The sequence below is a fragment of the Silurus aristotelis genome, assembly GCF_946808225.1.
Source record: "Silurus aristotelis genome assembly, chromosome: 1".
NCBI classification, from domain to species: domain Eukaryota; kingdom Metazoa; phylum Chordata; class Actinopteri; order Siluriformes; family Siluridae; genus Silurus; species Silurus aristotelis.
In genome coordinates this window covers 10,144,288-10,170,538 of record NC_139574.1, presented here as the reverse complement: position 1 = coordinate 10,170,538, position 26,251 = coordinate 10,144,288, and the positions used below count along the sequence as shown (strand labels likewise).

The 26,251-nt window shown below is 39.9% G+C and overlaps 1 protein-coding gene and 1 long non-coding RNA gene across 7 annotated transcripts in view; both read right to left on the bottom strand.

The window, feature by feature from the left end:
- The window catches only part of pard3aa (par-3 family cell polarity regulator alpha, a), a 395,018-nt gene that overhangs the window by 287,023 nt on the left and 81,744 nt on the right, over nucleotides 1-26,251 (bottom strand). The gene's annotated exons all lie outside the window — the stretch shown is intronic.
- LOC310730964 lies at nucleotides 20,915-24,815 on the bottom strand. Its single transcript, XR_014535037.1, has 2 exons — nucleotides 23,010-24,815; nucleotides 20,915-22,299 (listed from the first exon to the last, which is right to left on the bottom strand). It is a non-coding gene; the product is annotated as an uncharacterized lncRNA (long non-coding RNA).

Below are 26,251 nucleotides of genomic sequence, written 5' to 3'. Positions count from 1 at the left end.
CCACGCACTACAAAGGCAAAGGACGTGACAAGTACGAGAACAAAATGGGGCTTGATTAATACAACAGCCATCAAAATATGGACAACCGCATTATAATCATAATGAAAACCACCATCAGTGAAACATTAGGCAAGTGTATTATTACATAGAGCTCACGCATCAATCACCAGAGCTATTGCTCAGTGCTCACTACTGGCAGCAGTCACACTGGAAACAATGATTTAAGCAACGGCGGAGCGAGGACGCCATCAATCATCCTGTATGTGTGGCCTCCTGATTGGATCTCCATTCAGATTAACAAAGCACTTTTCCTGAGAGCTGTTAACCAGATCTCTAGGATCCATCTAATCCAGTAAGTGACATCCACAGTGTCAGGACAGACGGAGAACTAACCTTCTCCCCTCGCCAAAAGACCACATCTGGAGTTTCAATGTAGACTGGCAGGGTAAGTGCAGACACACGAGTAAATTGTCTCAAAAAAAAAAAAAAAAAAAAAAAAAAAGTGTCAATTTTACCAAGAAAACATCGAAACACAAAACTTTGCACATATAATACTTCATGATGGCTTGGTTGCAATTCAACAGTCGATTTCACCCAGAAATCAGTGTTTATGCTGGAAAAGAAAAAAATATTTCTGGACAGTCTTTAGTTTCAAATCGGTTTTAAGTAGGGTTGCAAAGGGACGGAGAATTTTCAGTAAATTTTTGGAAACTTTCTGAAAACTTTTCATGAGAACTTCATCTGGGGATTTTTTTTGAAATATTCCAATTATTTACAAATATTGGGAATTAATAAAAAATTTGGGGAAACGTATATAAACAAACATTTTGTTTGGTTATAAGCCGACATGAATGCAAACTAATATAGATTTTTAAAATGGCATTTTTGACTGATTTAATTGTTAGTAGAATTTTGTTGCACAATAGCTTACACACAGCACAAGGAACTTTTTAAACAAATGTATGTAATATTTATGTAATGTATGTGAATACTCAGAAAGATGGACATTTTTTACATTTTGTGTGCAGGATTCAATAAATGAATGATGTTATGTACATGCACAGTGCATGTAGGAGGTACAGCCTCAAAAGCCCTGCAGTAAGTGTGCTGTGTGTATGTGATTGATGAATGTGCAGGTTAAAAATTCTACTGAAATTGCAAGAAAACTGCACCAAAATTGTTTTTTTCCCCAGCTATATTTAAGTTCCCTGTTACTGGCTAACTTGCAATGATGTAAATTCCTAGTTTACTCCCATTCATTCTGGTTAATTTTTATTTATTCCTGATAATTTCCATGGAAAAAATCCAATCTTGAAAATTCCTGAAAATTCCTGCAAGCCTAGTTTTTAAATTTTAATAAGTTTTTAGATGTGTCAATATATCTCCCTTAGACATATCAGGGGAACACTGGCTTCTCTAAATTGCCCCCTAGGTGTTAATGAGTCTGAATGTATGTGTGTGTGGGTGTTTGGTGCTGGCATTCCATTCAAGGTGCTTTCTTAGATCATGTCCACAGGTCCCAGGATAAAATCTTCTTTCGGCTAGTCCCGTTAGGGGGCGCCACAGTGAATCATCCGCCTCCATACCACCCCTGTCCTCTGCAACTACCTCTTTCAAATCAACTACCTGCATGTCTTCTCTCACCACTTCCATAAACCTCCTTGGTCTTCCTCTTTTCCTCCTTCCTGGTGGCTCCATCATCAGCATTCTCCTACCGATATACCCCATGTCCCTCCTCTGCACATGTCCAAACCATCTTAGTCCTGTCGCTCCTGTCTTATGTCCATCCTCATCCATCCCCCCAAAAAAATTCAAGTCTTCAAGTCTTTAAGCTCTGCTGCCACTGTCTCTAATCCATACATCATCACAGGTCTCTCTCAACACCACAGTCTTCTAAACTTTCCCTTTCACTCTTGCAAATACCTTCTATTACAAATCACTCCTGTCACTTTTTTCCCCCTGTCCTCTCCTCTCCTTTCCGAAAACTGGATTTCCAAAAACCCTGACCAGGATGAAGAAGTAACAGGATGTAACAAATATGAAAAAAAGTATAACAATTAAATTGTTATAAGGAAACTTAGAAATGGAATTTTGTTACATGTAATGATTAATCTTATTCACCATTGTACATAGATATTTCCCAGTGCACTTTTCTTCGAAGAGAAAGTAAGTGTGTGTGTGTGTGTGTGTGTGTGTGTGTGTGTGTGTGTGTGTGTGTGTGTGTGTGTGTGTTGACTTATTTCCAACACAATAAAGCTCACTAAAAACTGTCTAAAGACTCTTCCAAATCTTTACCAACCATGGGCTTTATTGTACAGGGCAGGCCTACCACACACACACACACACACACACACACACACACACACACACACACACACACACACACACACAGACATTCATATACACTCTTACACAGCAACAAAAAGCCACCACACATTAAACACATACATACGGATACACACAAAACAAGAGATAAAGAAACTACAGCACAATACTAACTTGTGAGAGAAAGTACTACAAACAAGTGAAGCTGCCACTCTGCCAATATGCCGCTTTATACTTGGGGACAAAAGCAGACAGGTTTCAGTGAGAGAAGACAGTGTCCAGTCCTGAATAAACAGCCGAAGTGTCAATGAGGCGACAAAGTGGGTTATTAATGTTTACTGACTCCTGAATTTTAAATACAGCTGACTCCAAACATCCACTATGAAGTGCACTCATTATTTATGAGGAACATACTCACTTAACACCTACATTTGCACCCTCATATATCGACTAAATGAAAATATTTTATTGATGATAAATACACTAATAATGGACAAACGTTTGGCACCTGACTAAGATTCGTATGTACTTTTTAAACATCCCAGTCCACATTAAGTTATATTTGATCTTCCCCCCTCTTCTGGGAAGATATTCCACTATATTTTGGAGTATGGTTGTAGAAATTGGTTTATATGGGCATAAGAAAGTCAAGTACTGATGTACAGTGAGAAGGCCTGGGAAGGCCAATTCACCCCAAAGGTTTTCAGGTCAGAGCTAGAGCACTGTTTTCTTTATCCCGCTCACTTTTGTGTGTCCACTCCCGCAAACACAGCTTATAAAAATTGTGTAAAAACCTTTGGGCTACGATTAACTTACAGAATAATAACAGACATAAACCATTGAGGTGAAAGTAAAATAAAGCAATGCTAAAGTAAAGCATCACACATAACACCTTGTTATTTTGATACTTTTTTTTTTATTTGCTATAAGCTTAAACGACTTTCAGAAAAAAAAGCTACAACTAGATCTGCAGGTTGATGGGACTCGTGCTATATTTGTTTGACTGCCCATTCCCGCCTGCAGCAAAGGTAAAACCGCCCGCTCACGTGATTTGAGTCCGGTCCCGTGGGATCCCAATCCCAATGCAGCCCCTCCAGTCAGAGCTCTATAGCAGACCAATGCAGCAATATTTTCCACTCCAATCCATCTAAACCATATCTGACTTTTTGATATTGTCATGCTGGGACAGGTTTGGGTCTTTTAGTTCAAGTGAAGGGGAAATGTAATTCGACTGCCTCCAAAGAAAATGTAGGTGTCCTAATATAGTGTATAGATTCCAAGCTAAGGGTTATTTATCTGCTTGAGATTATCCTGCATGAAACATTCACCTCCTGTTTGCACATTACATAGTGTTGTCGCAGCAGGCTTACACAATGAATCATAATTGAGTCGCGATCGTGATTGTTTAGCTTCTTTAATAATTTAAGTATAATCGACTGCAGTGCCGTGGAGTTTAGCAGAGGTTCGTATTTTAAACTGCGTATACTCTTTCGTATTGTATTGTGCGTCTTTCCATACTGTATTCATTTATTATAAAAAAAACATTCCTATAAAGCACTTAAAAGATACACTTGGTTAATGTGAGTATTGTTTGGATCCGATTTCCAGTCATAGGTTTGTTAAGTGATGTCACAGGATGCCAGTATTAATTTCGATCGGTTTCTACAAGTTAAACGGTCGCCGTATGAAGCGGACAAGCGGGAGATTGTTTTTTCTTCACAATGTCTACATGGTTGTCATAAAAAAAAAAAATTTATAATGTAAACTACATACACCTCATTTTATTACCAAATGGTTGTATGTGCTTGTTGCAGGGCTGCATAAATTCGGCCTGATCATTTGTAGGTCACATGACCAGAACATGAAATGCGTTAGAGTGCGATTGTGGAGACTTGTGCATATTCATCTACAAGGGCATTGGTAAAGTCAGGTAATAATTTAAGGTACGGAGGCCTGGGGTGCAGTCAGTGTTGCAATTCATCCTAAAGGTGTTCATGGGTTGAGGGCAGAGCTCAGAACTCCACTCTCAGGAGCTTCCACTTTAAGAAATATAAACCCTATCTTCATGGAGCTGAGGGGAAGTGTATGTTAAAGACATCCTATATTTCTGTGTACCTCCAACTAGGTGATAACAGTTTGGGAAAGAACCAAGAGAAGTCCAATTAGTTTTGTCAATATAGTGTATGTTAGAATACAACGTGAATGTTGGAATGGAATGACAGAAAACATTGAGAAGAAACACGAGCATAACTGGTTATGTGACTATGAATGTAATATAACTATTGTTCCCAGTGGTAGACCTTACTGTCCACACGACCCTGCTTTTGTGGTTTCCCTTTTAGTTTATAGTAAACAGTGAAATACTTTTAGCGAAACAATATGTATTGTTTCCCCTTCTGTTTTAAAAATGGAATAAAAGCAGGTGACAGGCGGGTCCTACTTCCTCTTCGAAATAAAACGTGTTCGATGCGTTTCTGGGTTTTTTTTTTTTATTATTTGACATACGAGCAAAAGAAGCAGAGTATCGCAAAACAGAAGTCTTACCTGCATGATTGATAATACACAGCAACACCACCGGAGGGAACCAGGTGAGACATAAAGAAAAAAGAAAAAGAGAAACGTATAAAAAACAAATGCCACAATTCAAACTATGCAACAAGTAAAACAAGATTATTCAACCGAAAATCCTAATAAGCGTGATCAGTAATACGATCGTTATCCCGACTTTAAAAAGAAGCACCTCACACATAAGAAATTTGCCACGATGTTTTACCGGTTCGCATGTGATCCAGACAATATACACTTTATTGACTAATTCATCATTAATATTTCATGTGATAAAAGGCCAAGTGGATCTGAGAACTGTAAGAGAAGTGTGTTACAGGTCAGAACTGTGGACAGGCTGCTGAAAAGTGCATTACAGATAGCAAATAAATAAATGAAACAAAGCGCAAAAGGAAGTGAAGGACGGGAGCTAAATTTGAGGTCTCCAGGTTGCTTAGAAACACAGACTGGCACATCTGTTAGCATGAAAGAGGAGAGGGGAGTGAGGGCAGGGGGCACACATCTGCAGAGAAAAAAAGGAGTAGAAAAAAAATGAAGATAGACAGACACGGAGAGGAAAAAAAAAAAAAAAACCTGAGGTATGAAGCTGAAAAGAATACACGCTCCTGTCTTTTGCTCTTCACCGATCCTGGCGTTAAATGTGTCTGTGTCTGGAAAGACGCCTGATGCGCTATTAATAATTCAAATGAAAGCCAATAAGCGGAGGAAAAAAAATCCCTAAAAAAAAATTTAATGGGTGAGCGGGAAAGAGGCAAGGCCAGCGCTTAAGGGCAGTGCTGTAGAAAGTGTGTGATCAATTAAGAGTAAAGCAAGACACACAAAAAGATACAGGCACGTCGGCAAAACACACACACACACTCCGTTTTTCCCCCTCCACCCACACTTTCACAGCGTTGTGTTTAAAAGCAACGCTACAGCTCTTTGCTAACGCTCCCCCATAAGCAAGCATCCTCTCCCCATTTGCCCCCTCTGGAGAAGGAGGCATCGGTGTTTCTAGGCAACCCTGGATTTGGCCTGCCGGGATGGAAGATGGAGAGAAGACGATTTTTTTTTTTTTTTTTTTTTGGTGGGGGGTGCATGATGATGGGTTTGGTGGGGGGGGGGGTGCTACTGCATTGTGATAGAGCGAAGAATACAAATCAGACGAGAAACGAAGACGTGCAGGGGAGAGGAAGATCATAACCTGGTGAGAAACTGTAGCCGAAGCGAAAATAAACGAAGTGCTGCAAACAATCAGAGAAAATAATGCTGAATTATGAATTCGGCAGCGACAGCGTATACAAACAGAACCCAAGAGACTTCATTTATTATCGCTGGAGAGATTTCGATCGCGCTTGGCTTACGGTGGCAGATCAGCGCTTATATCTAGCATCTAACAGCCACCTGCTTACATGCAATTACAGACGAGGATTAATTAGTAGCGGCTAATCAACGTGCGTGACATTACACCTTAATCGCACTAATTGTAGTTGTACATTCCGCTACACCCCGAAAATACGCTCTCATCCAATTAAAGCCGCATGATAATGGCTGAAATAATCATCACGATCGTCATTATTTAACGATAATGCACTCGGTATCGCGTAGCCAGCTCAACAATGAACAAAGCTGGACCAGAATTATGAATTACAATCAACAGAAATGTATATTTTCCTTTACATTGTATTTAAGTTTGAAAAAATGATTGCGCCAGAACGGACCTTAATGGGTAGTTCACACTAAATATCAACACAGCCCTGCACTGAACACTGAAATTAACACTATTGTGGCTGGAATGCACAACATAATCGTTATCTTTAATTCATTAATAAAGCCCCAAACAGAACCATCGATTCTGCAGCGAACGTTCTTTAAAAGTACTGGGCTTGCTGGTGATTTTCTGCGCAAGTCCTCCATTAATAATCACCGCAAATCTGCAATAATAGTAGTTACATAACGAGCAAATAGTGGAAACCGGTATCAGTGCTGCTGCCGATAAACGGGTTTAGGATTAGAATACATTTGATCTACTGATATATGCTATAGCACGGTTCGAATCTCTTTTTAAAAACGGGGGTTTTTTGTACATTACTCGTAGAAAGTGTGTATTGTTGAAGGACACTTGCTATCCTAAGTACTTTCTTACTCAGGAACTTAGCACAGTCTTCTTGACCACACGTTCAGTACGTTTCCATCACAATAAATGGAAACAAAGCGGCATCTCCTACCTTTTAACTGAGTTATACATTTTCTTGAGATCAATCAACATACTTTCTTTCGGCTTCTACCGTTAGGGGTCGCCACAGCGGATCATGCGCATGTTTGATTTGGCACATGTTTTTACGCTGGATGCACTTCCTAACGCAACCCTCCCCATTTATCCGGGCTTGGGACCGGCACTAAGGCTTGTGTAACCCTAATGGCTGGGATTGGTTCCCTGACCGGGGATCGAACCCGAGCCGCAGCGGTGAGCCCTAATGGGAGAAGCTGAAAGAAAGAATCAACATACAGATATTTGTGTGTGTTACAGATTTAATATTGACGAAAAAAATCGCTGTTTAGAGGAGAAAATCATGTCTTCCACAGTTAGCGGACTAGCCTTTTGCTAACCATAAAAAGAGAAACAAACAAAAAAAAAATTTGGAAGAGTACATGGATTTCCTGCACTTTGTAGCTCTATTGCACTAATTATTATCAAACTTCCAATTACAGCAATATTGCACTAATATTAGAACATTTTGTGCTTCCAGCATTGCTTCAAAGCAAAGCACATAATCTAGATCGCTGACCTGGTCTTGGCTAGATAAGAGATATCTATAAGATAAAAAAAAAAAAAAGAAATTACATAAAAAAATCATAATAGATTAATAGAAAATAGTAGATTTTTCTGTCACCATCACAATACAAGTCTATGTCCATAAATCTACACAAATAGACTACAGACATAAAAAAGGAAATTTTTAGTTCTACATACATTTATTTCAAATCACGATTTCATACATGATCCTCAGACAGAATATTCTGGAATATTTTGTTCAATGACCTGTAAATCCACAGCACTACAAGAGCATCACACTCTCAAAGAAGGCTAGAAAAGCTTAAAATGCTGCTCAAGAAGTAGAAAATGTTAGTATTTCTATTTCTGCTGCTCCAGGAGTAGAAAATATTTCATGTATGATTGAATGTGCTCAGTTTATAGGAGAACATCATGAGGAAGTGTTTGTTTTATGGCTAAAGCAGTTGTATGTGCTCCCAGTCAGCTATCTATGACGACATGAATCTGTCACTATGTAGCTTTTGCTAAAATAATTCATAAACACAAATTTCCCTGAAAAAAAAGTAAAAGAAAAAAAGAAACCAGATTAAGAAATTATGCTAATTTTGTAACGCTTCAGGCAGATCCGCTTGCATATGGTGACACTCTGATAAGAATAGCAGTGCTAATGCTTCAGCCCCCCCCAAAAAAAAAAAAAAAAAAAAAAAAAAACTGCTGAAACCCCTCCGGACATGTGTGACATAAACTACAGGCCTACTCGCTACACGTTTAAGATCATTTTACCGTTACCATGGCAAAAATGCTAATAAGGAGCTTTAAAGCAGCGTGAAGTGAAATGAAGGGGAAAAAAGCCTCTCTGGCTATATATATGCTAATGATAAACCCGGAAGCACTACAGCTACATATGAAGGACTGCTTCAAAAAAAGTGAAGACGTTTGGTTGTTTATTATTTTTTTATTTGTCATGATAGTATTTTTGATATTATAGTTATTTATTTATATATATATATATATATATATATATATATATATATATATATATATATATATATATATATATATATATTGATTTTTTTTTTTTTTAATTTATTATTATTATTATTTTTATTTTTATTTTTTTTTTATCCATTAACACTTAATCTAACAAATGAGAGATTTGTCTTCTGAGCAGATGTGTAATGGGAGCAAAACAGCTAGGAACGATATAAATATCACATAACGAGCGTTCACAAGCGGCTTTTTTCGAACTGCACTCGCTTTCGCTGCAACATTTGTGATCGCTGTTCACAGCAAGGGGGAGGAAAGATAAGCGTTTTGGCACACAGGCATTCAAGTAAAAACCCTACGGCATCACCAGTCCTGGCCTACAGAGGCCTGGCAGGGTCATATTCCTGACAGTATTTCCCTTGATGGAGCTGGGAAGGCTTTGGTGAGAAGCTGAGCTCATTTTGAGATAATTGCTCTTCTCATCCCCTAAGTCTTATCAAAAAGATGGCAAGAGAGAGAGGGAAGGGGGGAACAAAATAACACATTTCATGGAAAAAAGTATTCAGAGTGCTTTGTGATCCCAAAGCATTTGAGCAATCAATAGTTAGGTCATTACTGTAGACAAAGAAGTGCTGTTTTATCATAAGCAATCCGACGAGTCCTGAGGATTGATCATAGAAATTGTGAATTAAAAAAAAAAATGAAGATGGACCAAACGCATTAACGGACTATTGGCACTGAGATGATTCATAATTTAACCAAACACTGGAAACGTATGAGCACTCTCTAGGTGTTGCTCGGCTTGTTCAATTGCCATAAGTGGAACTTATCAGTTTAGGGACAGGAGCTGTGTCTAAAAAAAAAAAAAAAAAACAAAACCAACTGTTGTATCTGACTAAAATAACACGAGCCCTCGTAAAGCTCTAGGGGCAGAGGAGAGCAGAAATTAATAAGAATGTGTCAGTTTCAATTTTACACTTCAAGCCTTTCTTTCAAAGCACCGAACACAACAAAATAAATATCAAGATGTTACACATCACATCAAAAGGGAAGCTGGGAATTTAATATCAGAGTCTGATTTACTAGCAACATCTTCAGTGTGGATATTTAATTGCAACAAAAAATTCACTAGAGGATGCACTGGACAAACATACACAGAAAACAAGATGGGCTATAAGGAAGAAAATGGATAAATAACACCAAGATGGAAACAAACAAGCTAAAGATAATTAGTCTTACTACAAGTCTTTTAGTTATGGTCAAGCTCTAAACGATTTTAGTAAAGAGTCATCTTAGGGTTTATACTTTATATAGAGCATAAACAATACACACTCGTTTTTCCTCCAACCCATCTTCTCATGGCACCTCAGATTGTCCATATCTGCTATACTATAGCTCGGTTATGCTTCCTTTAATGTGTCATCATTATTTTGTGATTAAATATTTCTATCCTGTTGGGAGTATTCTCTTCCATGTGATCACCCCATGCACAGGACATGAGGTGGGATGAAGATGATGATGTAAATTTAATTGTCAGTCATGTGAAATCCATGTGGCAGTCATATGATCCCAAGCCAACTGAACACCTATAGGTGTTTGGAGTGAGGATTTAAAACTGCCATCTCCACATTCTTCCAAAAATTACGTAGAAAACATATACCGCGTGTTTACATTTTGTGTTTATTTACAAGTACACTCATGTATTCAGTTCCCTTTTGCACACTGTACTGTATAACATACAGTCGGTTTACTGGTGGCGCTAATTTGTGTTTTGTGTATTTGTAATACACTGTCTTGTCTTGTCTTTTGACACGATGCACTTTATTTAGCGAGAACAACTTGCTTTAGTCCTTAGCTAGCTTCTGTGATGTAGCTTTATGTTGTTTTATATATTATATAGGGTTGAAATGACAATGAAAGCTTCTTGACTTGACTTGATATATACACAGAGTTTATCCTTCAATCAAGACTATGCATGCCAAAGCTCGTGGCCAGTCAAAGAACTGCAGCATGATTGCTTACCTAGCCATACACCTTGTGTTTACTGCTCTTAAATGTTTGTTAGGTTTGTCAGGAACATTGACTGAGGCAAAAGACGCTCATTTAAGGTACATGTATAACCGTGATACCCCAGAACTTTGGTTGAGGCTTATGATGGAGATGCGTTTTGATGACATCATCGTAATTTGAAAATATTGCAAGTCAAGACATGACCTAGACTTCTCAGGAGTCTCAAAGAATGGCGATCAGTATGGGGTATTGTACTGCAGTTTATTATTAATTTAACAAATTACAGCACATTATTTATAGTACTGTACTGTATAAACTCTATAGTATACATGTATGTGACAGTTTGCAACTGGAGGGCGGAGCATACGCTGCTACACTTGTGGGCTGCACAAAACCATTGTAACTTGGGGACCATCTGTACTATATACCTTAATTAACTTATTGTATACATTAAGTATACTGACTATTAACCGTATAACAAAATCTTGAAGAACTTTCGATGGCAAAGAAACCACCCAAAACTATTTTCAGCATACTCCATTCGCAGTAATAATGTCCTCACAGCCCTGCTAAAACCCAGTCTGATGATAAATGATTGTTCAACAGATGTTATCAGCAGATCCTGATTCTCTCCCAGAGCCACATGGGCAGTGCTGATACGATGTGTCTTAGGCCGGATGACTACTGTCCAAAATGAGTCAAGCTCCCCATGAGACGATTCTATTGGCCTCCATTAGTGAGGTCAGTCGGTGCAGCCAGCTGTGTTTGAGCAGCCAATAAGCCTGGTGTCACCGCCACTTACATCAGCTCATTCTCTGAGGACCTGGCATCAGGGACCAGATCGCCAGGAGAGTGGTGGAGTAAAAAGGGGGGAAAAAAAACGCAGGGCAGGGGTGGCCTGATCAATTGGAAAGCCAATGAGTCTGACATAGAGAATGCATGATCACATTCCATCGCAATTCCACAGGAAAGGAGCGAGCTGACTGGTGGCATGCCAGATTCTAGAGGACAGCGATCCATCCAGGGTGATGGGGCATTTCGAGCCCTTCTTTGTTTTACGTTAAGTAAATTAAGAAGGATAAATTGGCTCTGTTTGGAGTTCAAGAGGTGATCCCTGTGTTACGGTGCAGCGTAGCTAGCAAAGGATACAAAAGAGTCAATCTCTTGTTTAAAGCAATGGGAGTGTGTTTAGAGCCGGCAGTCTGTGAAGGATGCCTGCTTGGGCTGCTTATGGTCTACATTATGGCGTAAATGATGTGGAACTCCACAGGCAATAGAAACCGTTCACGTTAAGAGAATTGCAGTGCGGCGTAAAAACCCGTAAAGACCCTTTTATGGTTAAGACAAAGCAGCCTGAGCCTGAGCGCTTGATACACACATATGCAATGGAGGCACAGGAATATTCTCTAGAGTGACTTGCATTTCTGTTCCTGAACGAGGTGTGTGGAGAAAAGGAGTCTCTTCTGGCTATGTGAGATGTAAAAATGATACATGAACCTTTGAAGGAAAGATTACATGGGCAGGTTTGGAAATTCCATCTCTTACAGGTGATTTTATATATCAGTTGAACTCGTCGTTCCAGGAGAGAATTCAAGCAGGAAACATCTACTGTTTACTGACAAACTGTCCTGATATACATATGTTTTGGTAAAAAAAAATGCTACCTTCTGTGCTAGAAAGGAAAAGATTTAAACCTGCCGGTACTGTCCATGTGACAGTTCTGCATGTTCAGGAAGAAATGCAAAAACTAAGAAAAGTTGCTGACATATCGTTTCCTTTCATCACTGGGACCTTGTTAGAGGTGAAAAAATACAAGTTGAATCCCACAGGCTGATTGCACTGACCGTGAACATCATCTTGTGAGAGACAATCATCTGGCTGACCCCTGATACCGTCCTGAAAAACTAACCCTGTTTGAATTGGGCTAAATGAGGGACAAGGAGACATGAGTGTGCATTTGTTGGAACCCAGGAAAGTGATAAAGAAAAACTACTCATGCTGAAGGGTGTGCGATTGGACGTTTTGGACTTAAGCCACTCTGGGGCTTAAGACAGAAAAAAATAAAAAAAAAGGCCACTCACACACCATTTAGGGATAAAACCCCAGCATACTAATGAAGCCCCTTGACTTCAGCTATTTTCAGTGTAAGTAAGTGCACCTGCACCTAAGAAGATTAACATCACAAAAACAGTTCAGTGAGGCAAACAGGCCCTATAAAGAGATAAAAATAAATAAATAAATAACACAAAAAACAAAACAATTACTCAGTGAGAGATATGAGTTGTGACTCAATCTAAAAATCGGAGTTGTGAGTGCAGAGGGAAGTGTGTATCCCGTATCCTCGCCCCTGCAACATGATCACTAGGCCATTTCCCTCCAAAGCTGTAATAAAGGCAGCAAAAAAAAGGTCGAGCCCGACATCTAGAAACGATCGATTGTTGCGAGCGCGTGCCGTCTTGTATATGCAATGGGATTTTCAAAAGGTAAATTGACTGAATAATTTCTAAGCCAATTACCAAGACAGTAGAAAACCTCCAGAAGACAGAGGAGGCTGACAAATGATGCCAGCCGCTCAATTTTCCTAGCAAACCGACCGCCGTACCTGACACTAAGACAATAAGAAAGCCTAATAGGTATTTATACCAGCCTCGCCAGGACCTGCCATTTATTTCAGAGGCTCTTTACTGGTCAAAATTGATTCTTTAAAGCCCGTTGAAATTAGGCGGTTTGCCGCTTCGTGAGGCAGGCTCGATTTTTTTCCCCCTCTCTCCTGCTGCCAGATAAATAAGAAAGAAAGCAGAGCTGAAAGGGAAAGAAGTAAAAACAATAAAAATACAAATTAAAAAAGAAAGGTGCAAGGTAAAGCGTGAGTGACAACCAGGGCGGTTTGTTTGGACAAGACGTATTCAAATCAAGAAGATCAAAATGACTATGCACACCTAACACAATGCAACCATGACAATAGGAAAAATACAAAAAAACAACAGACGGAAGACATGAATGGAAAGTCACATCCATATTTTTGGCTCCTTTAGGAATCCTAGCAAAGTGAGGGGGGGCCAGTCACAGCACATTGCTCCTCCCCTCCCTATACACAATCATACGAGCCTCCACTGGGACAACAGCTGCTGTGGAAAATGAGAGTTTTTAACGCATCATTATGGCCCCACTATGAGGATACCACCAGGGAAGGAAAGGGGGGGTGTGGGGGGGGGGGTATTAAGGCAGAAAGGAAGCAATGACAGGTATGAAGAAAAATGACTTTATAAGGAAACAACGAAATGTGTTCCATGTTAGCTAATAAATTTATCACATACTTAGCGCTTCATCATGATCAAATTGGCCTGAAAACCCGGCAACGAAAATAAACACGAAGCTACACTTCGAAACGAATAATGAAGAAAGTCGGAAACGGTGTAGAAAATTCTACAGCACTGAAGCCAAACAGCTGGGGATGATGGGATACACATGAGTGATTGTGGAGGACTGGGGAAGGGATAGAAGGGCAACACCGACCTCATGGTGGTAAAAGAGAGAATTTAAAGGAAATCCCATAAGAGGATACATTATTAGTATGAACACCTGCATCCCTCCACCATCGCTATGGCTGGGTAATGCATCACAGTGCTGCTCTCCTGTGACAGGGTGGTTTAAACGACTGCTACCCCAGTGGACGACACCAAGCCGAACGCTGTCTGGAATCAAAATTCATGAATTTATTTAAACACCAATCGGTTTTGCAGCCAGAAAAATACTAATGGTGATAAATGTAACACATATCATAAAAAAAAAAAGACAAGAAAAACACTGGGGGTCAGTACCTGAAGTTAAATTTATGAATTTCATAGTGTGTATTTAATTAAACTTTCCCATTAAGTGTTATTTGAGACGCATGAACCCTTGTGACTCTCCAATGGGAAAAGAATAATCAATCTTACTATTACATACAAATCTGTACTGGGCTTCTGTCCCAAGACACCAAAAACAAGCATCAACCTATGATTAGACCTGACAGCTCTCTCAACCTGAAGAAGTTTAGTTTCATAGAGCCCAATAACAGAGACCATAAAGTGCTGTCACTCACCACATATTCATACTCAACCCTTCCTCATCTGAATCGGAGCACAGAACACGAGATCGCTATGACCTCCCTGAACTCTTGAGCGTGTTCAGCAGAAACTGCAGCAGTGCTGAAAGACTAGAAGACAGTCCATTTTCTCTTCGTGGCAAACTGTAACGCAACACTAATTCAGTCTCATTCACAAAGACCCTTCCGCTGGGTTTGTCTTTTAAAAAAAAGAAAAAAAAAAAAAGAAGCCGCCTTTAGAAAGTTTGCCGATTTAAGAGGCGCGTCAGCATGACGCCTGGTGACAAATTAGCTTTCCCTTGTGTGTGAAAATTTTAATGAGCCAAAAACATCTAAGACATCTAGTGCAACTGGGATTGCTAAATATTAAATCTGCACTAATCAAAGTTTAATCTTGCCTGCGTTTATGTCTCCCCATCGTCAGCCATAAATATCCCATCAAAGTCTGCACTCGCTTACGAACGCTAAACAACTCGTAACTGTGTAGGGATGCAAAATACATGCTGGAAATCAAAGCACAGTTTTATTACAGAAAATTTTATATATACAGTACACACACACACACACACACACACACAGGTAGTCCCCTACTTACGTTAAAGATACGTTACGATATCGTTAGTCGAAGGTACTATGACGGGTACTATGAATGGTACTATGACATTGGCAGCCTTTCCTGCTTCATGCTGAATCATAATTTTCATTTTCTGCTCTAAACTGATGCATTTGATGCTCTTCTTTTTTTCACTTCAAGCCGCAGACATACTCGGGCGCTTGAAAGACGTGCTTTTTATCACTAAAATTCTTTTATATTTTTACAATTTTGTTGTATCGCTCTCGTCATTGTAAGTCGAACCATCGTAACTCGGGGGAACATCTGTGTGTGTGTGTGTGTGTGTGTGTGTGTGTGTGTGTGTGTGTGTGTGTGTGTGTGTGTGTGTGTATATGATAATTTAGCAAAACACAGTGGAGGAGTGGAGTGGAGAAACAGAGCTGGATGTGCTTTGCTTTAGCATCCAACACTACTGATTTGAAAACAAACAAAAAAAACAAAAGAGAGAGAGCGAGAGCAAGAGAGAGAGAGCTAAGATTTGACTTTGAAACACCAAAAACTGAACTCTGTCAACCCCTTTTAAGAGTAAGACATCTGAAAGTGTGCGATGCGTACATCGTGGCAGTGTCCCAATCATATAAAAACTGAACTGCCGTGCATAAATTAAAATATTTGTACAATTTTTCCGTATCGCTATCATCATTATAAGACAGAAAAATGCTTTTATTAAGTCAGAAAACTTAATATCATAACCAAATGAAAATATATCATATTACTGACTCTAAGACTGCAAGAAGTAAAGTCCTGCCCATAGCCTGGGTAGTGCTGACTAATATTTTCTTAACTGGGCCTCAGAGATTGCTTGAAATAAACATACTGATGCATGAATTTATTTTGCTAGGAATATAAGCTCCCACTGGGATTTTTCCACATGTACGCACAAACACAGCATAAAAATAAAGAGGTTAACGCATCATGTTATTCATGTGTCTGTCATGGAACTACTGTTAGCAAAGTATTAGATATTGAACCTAAACAGGCCTGTTTTTTCTCCATGTCCAGTTATTACAGAGGTCTCGGTTTCTCCTATAAGTACTAAAGTGTACACCTACACAGTTTTGTGTGTGTGTGTGTGTGTGTGTGTGTGTGTGTGTGTGTGTGTGTGTGTGTGTGTGTGTGTGGAGAAGAGACGAGACGAGACGAGACAAGACGAGAAGAACCTTACTGCAGACCGAGGCCTGTTCATTTTAAACAATAACAATTAAAATGTCACCATGCATCCGCACTCTGTAAGATTCTATTTGAGCACAGCATGACCTTTGCCGATAATGTAATGAAACAAATACACAAGACTGTTTTCTACATCCGGGCTCAGATATATGCCTTTCTTTCTCTCTGTGGGCTTTTTGAGCCATGTTTTCCTCTGAAAACTCAATAAACGCTGACCTTTCCAGTCAGACTTGTGGCTGAACAACAAAGAAACAGATTTGTGAGGACCGGGTGTGTGTACAGGTTCGTCTCGAACGCAAAACATTCCACACTTCCAGCCTCCATGGGCTAGAAAGTACTGTTATCTCCACTATGAGTCTTTGTGCAAACTGCAGGTAAAATATCAAATGCTGAATCAGATATCGGGGTATATGGATAGAAGTCAGTAATTAGGCTGAATTAAAGACTACACGCACATCGGCAAACAAGTGACAGGCCATTTATCAAATCTGTAAATGTCCAAGTCCCCTCACTGTGCCTCTCGCTCATCCTCACGTAACTAACGTGTTCCTGTTGCATGTCTATTCCAGAAACCTGTATATAAATGCATATATGCGAAAGTATATGTTAAATATAATTAATATTTTCAGGTTTGGGATTTTTTTTTCTGTAGTTTTTTGTTTTGACAATTTCTTTTTGATTGTTGATGTCCTCATTGATATCGCATTTCCAATTTAGTGGAAAATATAAAAGGTAAGTAATAAACCTGTTTATTATGCCTTTCTATTCCTGCACTCTGAACCAATCATCCTAATGAAAGCAGCACAAGTTCCTACCTAAAATAACACTTTTATATAAATATATAAAATCTTATAAGAGGCATTTGTTTTCCCAACAGCAGACCTCACAAAGCTCCAGTCACAACTGTCCTCACATTGCACATAAGCGGGTAAAACTAGCGCATGAAGGTCTACCCTACTACAATAACCCTGTCCATTAATTCAGGCTGGGCTGTGCTTACTGTGATGCCACTTTATACAGACCTTCAATAAATCGCAAAACATTCAGTGCTCAGGGCCTGCACTTAACTAAAACACAGGGGACAAAGCTACTGTACATCCAGCTATTAGCGTCACAAAGAGAGTCGGATCATGCTTTTTATTAGCTGCAGCATTGTAGCTTATGGAAGAAGAGGCCTTGAACAAATTAGTTTTGAAGCGCACCACAAAGTGATTCAGTGCTGACTGGGTATCTGATGTGATGGGGCAGACAGAGCACGCTCAGATGAGTTCAGCCTACAACGTCCTGATCATCTGCACATGATAAAAAGTAATGCCATAGCAGCCAGTTTCCCAAAATCTCAGTGGTAGAAGTCGATCGATAGTGGATTTTACCAATACCAATAGCCAGGTTGGATCGTACCTGCCGATAACCGATTCATCAACTGATAGTACTGGATTAAAAAAATACATAACACGTAAAATAGTACTGAACTTTATTGAAAAAAATTTTAATATATAAAAAAATACAGTACTGATTTATGAAAATGTGCAAAATTAAATAAATATGAATATATGAAATATTGCTAAACAATTATATAATGAATAAATCAATAATAAATATAATATAGCGCTCTCCGTGCAGCCTCAACTGTAAAAACAAACAGCACGTGGTGGCACTGATTTGCCACTAGAGGCTGCTCTCATGAGGACAGTGGAACTTCTCAGACATTTCAAGTTACAAAAACAATTGGTGTGGATTTTTCCCAATAGTTCCAGCTATCAACTATCGGTGCTGATTAATCCACAAAACCGATGAATCGGACAACCTCTACTCTGTGGAGTGTAATAGTAGTGGATGAAGGCCCACATCCAAAAACACACTTTTACTGAGAATTCCCCTGCATGTGGACAAACACTAGGGTCTGAGGACCTTTTACTGAAAATCATAGCAAATGTCAACTCACCAAATGCCAAAACTGTAAGACATTCTTATCCTTGTGGGGACATTTACTCTTTACCAAGATATAAAACCATGCTAGAGCACACACAGAAGATGGGAACAATGTAGTAGCCACATTTTATAGATAAGTGATCATCTTAGAACAGTCTGATTAAAAGCCTACACTGCACATCGGCAAAAAAGTGACAGGCCATTTATCAAATCAGTTAATGTCCAAGTCACTTCAGTGTGCCTCTCGCTCATCCTCACGTAGCCAGTGTGTTCCTTGTGCATGTCCAAAGCATTGTGGGGACTGGGGAAAGGTGTGTGTGTGTGTGTGTGTGAGGCGGGGGGATTAAATCATGTCTTTAAATTCCTACGTCTCTATAGAATGCTAAGGTTGGAATTTCAGAGCTGTGAAAAAATTTCAGACTATAAAACTACTGCTAAACAAAAAAACCCACAAAAAAAAAAACGTGTTTTCCAATACAAAACTTTTTGTGTGTGTGTGTGTGGGGGGGGGGGGGGGGCATTACAGCATTACAATGTATATCAAATAAGAATAAACTGAGTAGTTAAAAAAACATCTAAACCTGCAGCTACCAGTTCAACAACACACCTCAGTCTTCAAATCCTGCTTACCCAAATCTCCAAACAGGTCAACAGATGGCGTGCTTTGTGGTTTCTAACACTACACTCTTTTATACAAAAATGTAGAGAATGGGTAACTCAGTGGATGTCAGACTTCTGATCAGAAGGTCATGGATTCGAATCCCAGCACTACTAAGCTGCCACAGCTGTGGTCCTTGAGCCCTCAATTGTATACGTGAGAGAACTAAGTCGCTCTGGTCTTCCAAATGCGTAGGAAATCCTATAGAAAAACTTTTCCATTCTAAAAGTGGCAACTGTCATTTTTTTAATATTGGGAAATAACTGAAATAATTAGTCTATGATGGAAGGTATGTCAAGAGTTTGATTTGAAGATCTAGGTAATAACTATCTGGATGGAAATACAGTCCCAATTATAAGAGATTTTCACGCTAAATATATTACCATATAGATTAAGTAAAACATTTTTTAATAAAGAAGAACTCAAAATATAAAGATTATATGGATCGATTTTATTTGTGCTCCAGGAATCTTTTATACTCTCTCTCTAATATACATATGTATATATTTTTTATTTGTTTATTTTTTTACTGCTTTTGGCTGAACTGCTCGCTTTAATTATGACGTGTTTAACGTTCCTCCGCTTTGATGATACCAAGGATGAGAATCGCGGTGGATATTATTCGCTCCAAATGAAAGGCAGTCTCAGCAAAGAGTTTATGTTGATGAGGTCATTGTCTCAGGGTCTAATGGCAGCGTCGGGTCGAGCCCCGTTCAGTCAACGTGGCGATGGCGCTTTATTACAGAGAGCTCGTGTTATTATGCCAACCTTTATTATGGATGCATCACAATGGGAGGAGACCTGAGGTGAGAGTCTGGTCTCTGTTTCAAACAGCTTTCATTAATCACACTGTGTGTGTGTGTGTGTGTGTGTGTGTGTGTGTGTGTGTGTGTGTGTGTGTGTGTGCTCACATTAGTATTCATGTAAACCTAAAGGATCGTTATAAACTGTGATTGCAGATTGCAGTATAATGATGGATTGTGTCTCACTGTGGACATAATGTATGTGCGCTAACTAATTGAGCGCAGCGAGAGGTAGATCATCTAAATATTTATCGAAGTAGGTGAGTTGAGTGTGTGTGTGTGTGTGTGTGTGTGTGTGTGCGCATGTTTGGATGTGACTGTAAATAGCCTTGTTGAAGATCCATGAATATATTAGCTCGCTGCCATAAATTTGTTCACCACTGTGTGTGTGTGTGTGTGTGTGTGTGTGTGTGTGTGTGTGTGTGTGTGTGTGTGCATATACATGTATATAAATATACATGTGAAAATAACAGTCTTAACAGTAAATACATTAAATCCCATAAAATAATGCTTCTCTGTCATGCCAGCTGCTATGGCAGACCTTCACCACAAGGGGGAGACATAAAAAATTTACTCCCATCAGATTTCGGGGGGGAAAAAAAAGTGTGAGTAGAGGGGGAGAGAGAGAGAGAGAGATAGCATGCTGATAACCCAGCACCAAGATGAACATAACGCACACAAACGGCACATTGAATTACTGCTGATGAAATTGTGTTAGTATAGAACGTCTCATCGCCTCCTCGTCTAGTCCGTCTTCAAGCACTGTAGGTCTCGCCTGGTGGTGTCCGTCTGACTCCTGGTCTTCCGGCCTCTCTTTCCTTTGTCTGTTCCCCTTCTTGATTTCCCCTTCTGTACTAAATCATGCAAATTTTTGTCTCAAAGTGTTTATGTCTCTTATCGCTCTGTCTCGGTTTTATGGTGACTTCCTGTGTCCCAGATGTTATTAATGGCCTGTCTGTGTCTTAGCCTGTTGTATAATCTATTCCTTTCTCTCTCGTATTCTCTGTCCGTCTCTTTTTCCTTGCGCTTATCTCTCAGTCTCTTTTGCTCTGTCGTATAACATCTCTTCCAGGGTCTCTATGTACTTCTTCTCTGTCTTTCAACTCTTGCTCTCATGGCCTGTGTCAGTCTTCATGTCTGGTCCCTCATGCTTTTTTCAGGGGCTCGCTTTTTCTCTGCGTGTTAGCGCCATCTCTCTGTTCCTCACTGGTGTAGGCCAGCCTCAACAGGAAGGCCTTTTTTGCGAGGGAAGTGTGTGCATGTTTGTGGAAAGCAGTGGACTGGTAATTAGTGTTAATTGGTTTAGTGGAGAGCTGGAGGCGGGCTGCTGAAACAGTAATGCTGGATTCTCTCTCTCTCTCTGAGCTGATAGCACATTATCAGAGCTCTCTATCTGTGTTCCCGCAAAACTCAATACAAACCAAAGCCAGCCTGTCTGGCAACAACTTACACATGGTGTGTGTGTGTGTGTGTGTGAGTGAGATCAAATGCATTCCATAGTAATATGGCAGCTTTTTCTTAAAAAAAAAAAAAAAAAAGATGATCTATGACACTATGACAAAGAGCATTGAAAGCAGTGTGTGTGTGTGTGTGTGTGTAGGGGGGGTTTACAGTGTAGATGTCCATAGACACAAACACACACACACAGCTTTATCATCAGAGCATGGGGGGATCTATTCATCCAGATAGCAGTGCACGGCTGAAGCAATTTGTGCTCGTTTGATGCGTAATGAGCTCCTTATCAGTAAGTGGCTAGAGAAATGAGGTGTAAAGTGTAGCTCCTTCAGCACTGAACTAATGCATCGGCCATGAGCTCATTTCTACACACGTACAGTATAAAAAATAAAACACACCAGACAATGAATCCAAAAAAGAATGGCAGCGAGCGGAGCAGAAAGAATACGCAAATGAATAAACAAAGGTATTGTGAGTGACAGCAGGTGAGCAATGCAATTTCCAGCATGTAGTGGGAACAGGAAGGGCATTGAGAGGCCACTGGGAGAGCGCTATTCCCTCACGCTTCGTGCCTACTCAAAGTATGTCACGTAACAGAACACACTTTAGCACTTATTCACCAATGTCCCTTAAAAACGTGCGACTCAGAATGACGTTAAATAAATAAAGAATAATCGGTGTCCTGTGTCTGATTCATGAACCGTTCACACATCAGAAAAACTTGCAGGAGTTTGAGTGCAACTGATGAATCAGTTTCAGCTGCATGGGCACGAGGTCCTGCCCACAACAAATCCTTAAATATAGCTGTTGTGAAAGTGGGCTATTTATCTAAGGAAAGAAAGTAAAGGCAGACATTATTACTACTCATGATAATAAGATCACGTGTGAAACCTGAAATCTGTACAATCAAACTCTACATTCCAGTGTGAACAGCCTGAACTCAAATTCTTGATGTGCACAACAAAAAAGTGAAAACTACTGTATTGTCTAATAACTTTGATGAATAAGGGCCAGTGCAATAATTACTGTAATATTACTGTAATACCACTTCAAATAAGAGACATCATCAGAAGTGATCATACGATGAAATTCCTGATGCATAATAAGTAAATATATACATGTTTATAGATTTCCTATATATAACTTTATCTTGGAGACCCAAACACTTTGCAGCATGACTATGCTCCTGAGCACAAAGCGAGCTCCATTAAGATATGGTTGGCTTGGTTTCGAACAGATCGAAGATCTTGAGTGGCCTGCTATAGAGCTCTGATCTCAACCTTATTGAACACTCATAGGACGAATATGAACGCTGACCTCAACCTACATCAGTACCTGGGGCTTTACTAACACCCTCGTGAATAAATTAACACAAATCTCCACAAGCACACTCCAAAACCTAGTGGAACATCTTCTCAAAAGAGTGGAGGGAATTAAAAAAGCGAACGAGTACTAAATGTGGAATAAATGGCTCAAAAATGACAGTCAGTTGTCTACAAACTATTGTATATATAGTTTATAACTAAGTTTTAACCATGTATGTATATTTCCTCCAGTTCAGGATCTTTATGTATCTTTATTGTTCTAATTCGGTTTCGTACGCCTGGAGTTGTCTGCGCCTTCAAAATCCAAAATTCCACCAATTCCACGTGTGCTGCCCCTGAAAATGAGGCCTCGTGCCTACAGTGAGGCAGAGCAACTGATGAAATGATTGGAAGAAAGAGATAACAGCAGTGAGACAACAGAATTGTGCCTTGCTTGCTTTGTCCGCACACAATAACTGCTTACATCTGCTCCCTTTACACCAAGTTCCAACATATTCACACAATCGTCATCTAGCATCCAGCAGATCAGAAATGAATAAAGGTCAAAACACTACTCAGGCCTCTGAGGAACTCCCAGACGGAAAGGGCTGGAGCTGCCTCGTCTTTACGAGCGCTCGAGCAGAAGCGATCTGCTGCGAAACGCACCATTATCAACACAACCATTCCGCAGAGACTACCCTTCACACACAAAACACACACGAGCACGTACACTCTCGCATGATGCCTGAAACATCTGACTGACTCAGCCACTATAATCAATTTATCTCCTTTTTGTTCTTATTCTCATGGTGAATTGCAGATGAAACACATGAAATCATCCTAACGGTATGCATTGGCCTTTATAAGCACTCTGGGAGTCCGATCGTAAATACCAGCGAGAGTGCTCTGACGCAGCCGTGATCTGCTAACCCCAATGGCTCAGAACCATCAGAGTGACTACAGTAAGCAGTGAGGTCACCCAGCAAGAAAGAAAAAAAAAGGAAATCAGCCGTAGAGGTCGAGGAACCTGCTGTCTGAGGGCCGACAGGGCAGCACAGAAGACCATTACTCTACTGGATAGCCATTGCATCATGCTAACAACCGCTGACCCAGGCACTCTATATAAGCTGACCCTGTATATAAACTACACCAATCAGTGTTCTCAACAAATAGACAGAACCACCATTTAATGACCAAGATTATGAAAAGCTATAAAAATGCATGTGTATCAGTTACCTGTGACAGTACATTTCCACATACAGTTCTACTGAAGGTCAGTAGGTCAGTTCACATGTTTTTCTTTGTTAAATGCCAATTCTTTCCAAAAGTAATACCCTTTTTAGTGTATTTGAGTTCTGCATAGAACACTTGCACCAGAAGGTCCCACAAAGGAGCTAGATGGAACGGTTTCCTACATCAAAGGTTTCCTTAAAGCCATGTTATGGATAACTTTGGTAACAGGTCAAGATCTAAAAACCTGGAGAGAGAAAAAATTTGGGCGGAATTTGAGAAATCTTTTTGGATGAAGTCTAGGCGGATCAAGCGGATTTAGGCTACGTCTTCACTAATCCGGATAAATAAAAAATAAAAAAAGAAAGGAAAAAAAAAACACCGTTTTTGTCTTAAAATGCTCCATGGCCACACCGTAATTTTCAATCGCTTCTCAAAAGTTGCTCATTCGCACCGAAACATCTGTAAACTCTTCCGGAGAAAGTCGACTGAAAACGCTGCCACAGTGTGGACGGAAGGCCAAAACAGGGAGAAATACGTTTATCAAACAAAAACATCTTAAAAGTGGACATAGCTTTAGTGTGCATTAAATCTGAATCATGCAGCTAAGTGTAAACATTATCCGTATGTTTCATCACCCCCAATAGAACGCACGGTATTCTCTAAATACATTAAGATAATCCTGAGACAAAACATGCATGGCACGCATTTACCACATGGTTATCTACATTAACACGATTTTCTGTCTGTGTCTGAGCTGTGATTCCAGAAACCGCAGTGTGACCTCCCACTGAACCTGTATGGAGACATTACAAAACAAAATAAAGCATCAGGTGATTGTGTACACAAGGGGAAAAAAAATAGGTTGTTTTGCTAATCTGCTAACAAATCAACAATAAAACCTACAAACGACATGCAACTTCCTGGGTTAAAGGTGTGTTTACACCCTGATCTGGAGCCAGCATTAGGCTGAAATTTAACCACGGAACACCTACAACACATGAGTTCCGATTCACACAAAGTAGCCAAATACATACTAAAAAGGAACAGTACTTTTTAAAAGGGAAGCAAAAATAAGACGCCCCCCCCACGCTTTGGGGGTGAAGACAAAGAACATTTGAGAAGCTCCATTAAGAGAAGAACCAGCTGTACACACGATACAAGTGATTTGTCGATCCGAAGCTGCAAGCCAAGAGCTAATATAAGTGAGCTTTAGCTCTCAGCCAAGCATGATGTGTCCATTAAGACTCCATGTTCGTTAATTAGTCGAGAACACGCATACGACGACGCCTGTTCCAGATCTTTCAAACTTTTGGGTCTTCATTCACAAACACACCAGCAGAGCCTGAGGAGATAAATGGGTTTTTTTTGTTGTTTTTTTGGAAAATGGATTAAAGCAGGCCCTGGAATAGATCAGATCACAGCTTGGAATGTGCTAACTAATAAAAAGGATAAATTTAGGCAAACACAGAGACAGTGAAAGAGGAGGAGGGAGGGAGGGGGAGGGGGTGAGTAAAATCCATTTCATTTGTAGCCATTTCATGACTTGTGTATCTGTCAAGTAAACTTGTTAATGGACTTAGCAGGAAGCAAGAAAGAGACAGACACATTCTTTCCCTGTGTTCTGGAAGATGAAACCCGTCTCTTCCAGTCTCTCAGTATACAAGACAGGAGCAGGATGACATTTCACAGAGCTCTGGTATTATTGGAGCAGAAACGCAGGCTCTGGTGGAAAGATTCCTGGTGCCTGTACTGCATCACTGAGCTTGAGACATATTTAAGCTATTTGGCATTACCCTGCATCATTCTCCTCAGAAAAACCCAGTCCTTCTTCTGCCTCTTCAATTCGTTCAGCTCTTCTGTTTTCTCCAACTTCTCAGTCTCTTCTTACAATACCAGGTTTTCCAGATCTTTCATCTCCTCCATCTTCGCCATCACTTCCATCTCTTGTTCCACTTCAACTCTTCCAGACTGACCATCTTTTTAATATATATATTTCCCTAATGTCTCGCTACAATCTCCACCAGAAACTCCAGCCCATCCAGCGTCTCCAGTTCTTTTACTGCTCCATCATCTTTACTTCAGAATCTCCTGTCACCTACCGTTGGCCATTCGTCTTCTGCGGTTCCAGTTGCTTCTCTTTCAGCTCTTCTCCTCGATCAGATCCTCAAAAACTTCAGTCTCTTCAGTTTCCTCAAACAACTACAGGTCATCCATCCCTTTCATTTCCATTAGCTCTTGTTTCTCATGTCCTTCAATAACTCTGTCTCCTTCTCATGTGGCCCTTCAAGTCTCCACCAGATATTGAATCTCAACCCGTTTCTCCATCTTTTCCATCTCCATTACCTCCTTTATCT